Below are 4,946 nucleotides of genomic sequence, written 5' to 3'. Positions count from 1 at the left end.
GACACACAAGAATTTAACGTGGTTCGGTTTCCCTACTCCACGACTGTAACAGGAGGATTTTTATTTCACTTGTGCTACCCTGGAATTACAAATACAAGGATCATATTTATAGGAAAACCAAATGGTTAACCTAGGGTTTCAGTAATGGGTCGGGCCGGCTCACAAGCCTCCACAAAGCCCAACAAATCCAAGGTGGTAAGTTATATGGTGTAATTATCACAGGCCAAGTGTAATATTGTTGGCTTGATTGACCAAGTGGTTGAAATCCATTAGTAGACAAACCCAATCTAACGTTTCTAAATTCATAATATGCAAAATGTGGATACGTCTTATCAAAATGCTTCCAAGCAGGAGAGTTTGAGAGATGACGCATGACACCATTCTTTCATGCTATGAATACAATCACATACGTTTTAGTGTTGAATTAGATGCACACAACCTTTGTAGATGTAGAGTTAAAAGGAAAATAAGAAATTTTCTTATAATAAATATTAGTTCTCTTCTTGGAACGTTGATGTTTTGATCTCTTAAATCGAGGATGATTGAAAAAATTGCAATTGATTAGTCCATTTTCCTCACGCCAATAAAGCATACATCCATTTTTGCAATAATCAATCTTCTCGACCGGGAAGCCTAATCCTTGCATTAGCTTTTTAGTACCATAGAAGTTATCGGTCATTTTGTTATCAATTTGCATAAATTATGATATAAACTGACATAACTCACCTATACCCTTTCCAGAAAATGATGTTCTACCTTAAGATCCAACAAACGAGCAACAATAGACAATTGTGTATGTCCATGTGGAGTTCCCGTCGAAATATCTTGTTTTGATGCTTTGAGAATATAATAAATATGTTGTTGGATTTGTGTCCTATTCGACGTTACCATTTTAAGAAGGCCCAACAATATCAAAAACCATTGACCGAAATGCACTATCAGATAGAAGATTCACGGTTTCACCAGAAGCTTCTTCTTGATGATAATTAAGTACAATTGTATTTGAAATTTAACTTTCTCCAAGGTGATACCAACGATAATAATCCAGTAAAAATCACAAGTTCCTAGATGTTTCTTCACTCTAAACTCATCAAACTATTTTTGTTTTGACATTTACGATGATTACAAGGACATCTTAACTTCTCACCATCCATGCACTGTGGATGTCTTTAGAAAATGCAATAAAGTTCTCAACTCCATCACTAAACTTTGGATTTATGAATCCATCTTCCAGTATTCTAACAAACATCCACTCACGATCAGAGTTACTCTTATTATATACAGTAACACAAATAATAAATATATTAAAACTTACATGGTGACTACTAATTTTTATATGACACTTAAACCTAGAGGTAGCAAACTCTACTGAACTCAAATTCATATACAATTAGTTAATCACCAACAGTTATAGTAGTTAGTGTTATACAATTTAAATGCACACTAGAAATAGTGTACTATTTTATTTTAAATAATACTACATGTCAAGGTGATGATGTAAAAGTAGATATGCCAAAGATGTATTCAATGTATAAGCTTCATTCTACTTGTACGACACAAATATCGTTTTTAGTGATTCAATTGCTATGAAGAAGAAACTAACCTTTAGCGAATGTGATAATATGTTTTATTCTACTTGGGCACACAAAATAAATGTTCTACGATGTAAATTATCCTCTCACCTAACTTGAGAAATGATAAAAACACCAATGAATAAATCTTCCAAAAACTAATAGACGTAACATGAACTACCTGAAAAAGTTTATAGAACAAAAGAGAATGAGATGAGAAGTCATGTAAAAGAGTTATTTTCTAATAAATTCAAACCACGAGTTGATGAAGTTTAGAGTATATATAATTACATTTTTCTTTAGGAACAAGCAAATAAAGAGCTGTTAGTCATTAGCAGCGTGATATTTGAAAACAAAAAAAAGTATTCATGTAGTTGAAAATTTGTATTGAAAATTGAAATTGTGTTAGAACATGCATTTGACATGAAAAAAAAGAAGTCGAAGTTTTGTTATGTGAGTTAAAAAATTTTAGTTGTTCAAATTTGAAACTTTCACCTTCAAAAACCAACCAAAAATTATTCTAATCTATAACCAAAAATATTTTTTATACTGTCCAAGAAAACATAGAAGAATAACAGCACTAAAGAGAAGATACCAATCATCAAAAAAGATAGTGAATTTTAGCTCATCATTGACAAAATCTAATGGCAACATGCCTCCACTAAAGCTTGTCGTATGTGTAAATCTACGGTAACCCATATAACTAAAACATACATAAAAATAAGATAAAACTTACACCCAATAAAGTTAGGTAAAGGATCCAATTCAATAATTTGATGAATACCCATATAAAAGAGCTATATAATAGTGAAGAGTATAATGGACCCAACATCGAAAACTAAATATTATTCATTTTATAACATCGATTCAAGAAAAATAAGGAAAATCTCAGCAACAGTATAAAGAATCTAAAAATTGTTCATTGTAGAGAACATGAAAAGAAAAGATTCATACCTATGAGCAATAAAACAACGGAATCAAAGTTTAGATGAGTTCAAGTAGGTATCTGACTTCTCTATAGAACCCTAATTTTCTAATGTAATAAAGGAGTTAAAGGTGGGAAAACTACAAGTGTTGAAAATTCTGGGGGAAAGTTAAAAGGGCATCACGTATTTCTTAAAATTTTTCGTGGAAAAATAGTTCATTAAGTTAAAGATTTTATAATTCATTGTTTTTAATTAAATTGTGATGGAATGTAAATTCGTCACAATTTTTGTGATGATTTCGCGATGGCATATATTTATTTATTTTTATTAGCTATCATTTTTGTGACGGAAATGCCACTACAAGAAAAGACATGTATTGCTACAAAATTGATTGTAGCTAAATATAAAAATTTCTGTGGCCAAACACTTTGGCTACAATAATTTTTTCTGTAGCATTCGTAGCAAGATGTAGCTATTGTTACATAATTTTAAAGTTGTAGCTATTTAGATACCAAAGTCCTGCCACAAAAAATATATTTACTGCAAGTTATTATATTTTTTTTCTACAAAAAAGAGTTGCAGCTATTTTCATAGATCAGACATAAAAGTATTTTATTGTAGCAAAATGTTGAATTTGTTTGCCATGCAAATTTAGATTTTATATAGCTATTTCTATAGCTTAATTTTGTGGCAATAGTATCCATATTTTGTTACGAAGAATAATATTTGTGGCTATGATATAAAGTATTTGTCAGGATATTATTGTTATTGTAGCTACAAATAATACCTTTTAGCCGTGAAAAATAAACAATTATATACATGTTCTTGTTAGCTGAAAATTACAAATGAGAATTTTATATATATATATATATATATATATATATGTGTGTGTGTGTGTGTGTGTGTATACATTTTATAATTTCATCTCTATCGAAGAATTTACACAAGCTTTATATGTTACAAGAATTATATAATGTAGCTACAAATGCATTTTTGAGATTCCACAACACTTGTCCAATTACATTTTACAATTCTAAAAATAATTTTAATATCTAACTCTTTTACGACACCAACTTGTTCGAGTCCAAAGCAATATAGTCTTCTCCTGTCTCTTCTTCCACGATTTTAAACAATATTAACTTGATCAACATCTCCATTTAGAATGTCATTCATATACTTAAATTACACTAAAATGTATGTCAACAATGATGATGTATTTTAGCATCAAAATCAAGACTAACAGATAATATATATGAACGTATGTACTCATATAATTTGAAGGAGAAAATAAACTTTAAAAATCAACATAGTAGAACAAGAAAAAAAAAGTGAAGCAACAAAAGAGGAGTATGTGGGGTCCATCCCCATGTAGCAAACTTTGAATAGCTCTCTGCCAATTTCAAAGTTTGGCAGATTTGATGCTGAATTACTTTTCAGCTTTACTTAATTTTCAATTAAAATCTTAGCAAAAAAATCTGCATAGGTGAAAAGGTTGAAATTTTGTGTTTTTTGTGATGTCACTAGTGACATCATTAGGAGTAGATTTTCCTATAAATACAGCGCTCTTGCTCATTTCAAATATGCACCAAAAAGAATTACAAAGGAGAGAAAGAAGAGTGAGGCATCACAGAGGAAAATAATCTGTGAGGAAAAATAGAGAGTGTGAGCGATATTGTAGTGAGGTGGAAAATTCAAAAGAGTGTTATTTCTTTTGAATGTGTAGTGGTCTTTGGAGTTTTACTCAGACATACAAGTGTAAAATCCTTACTATAGTGATATTCGTTACTCCTCTCGGGTCGTGGTTTTCCCTTATTTAGGAGGGTTTCCAGTAAAATCTTGGTGTCATTATTTCTCTTTTATTCTTGTTGATTAACCGTATTGTTGTGTTCCGCATTTATTGCCTTTATTACCGCAAATATTATTTCTGTTACAGATTTATTCCCAACAATTGGTATCAGAGCACAGGTTCTGCTCATTTACAGAAATATTTTTTGCAGCTTATTGTACTATACTCAATAAAAAAATGTCTGGAGTAAAGTACGAGGTAGCAAAATTCAACGGTGATAGCGGTTTCTCAACATGGCAGAGAAGGATGAAAGACTTGCTCATCCAACAGGGTTTGCACAAGACACTAAGTGGCAAATCCAAAAAGCCGAATCCATAAAACTTGAGGATTGGGAAGAAATGGATGAAAAGGCTGCTAGTGCAATGAGATTGCACTTAACAGATGATGTAGTTAATAACATCATCGATGAAGAGAGTGCATGTGACATTTCGACAAAGTTAGAAAATTTATACATGTCCAAAACGCTGACAAATAAATTGTACCTAAAGAAGCAGTTATATGCGCTACATATGGGTGAAGGTACAATTTTTTAACTCATTCAAATGTACTTAATGGACTAATCACGCAGCTAGCAAACCTCGGAGTAAAGATCGAGGATGAAGA

The sequence above is a fragment of the Solanum pennellii genome, chromosome 5, assembly GCF_001406875.1.
Source record: "Solanum pennellii chromosome 5, SPENNV200".
NCBI classification, from domain to species: domain Eukaryota; kingdom Viridiplantae; phylum Streptophyta; class Magnoliopsida; order Solanales; family Solanaceae; genus Solanum; species Solanum pennellii.
This window is presented reverse-complemented; position numbering follows the sequence as displayed.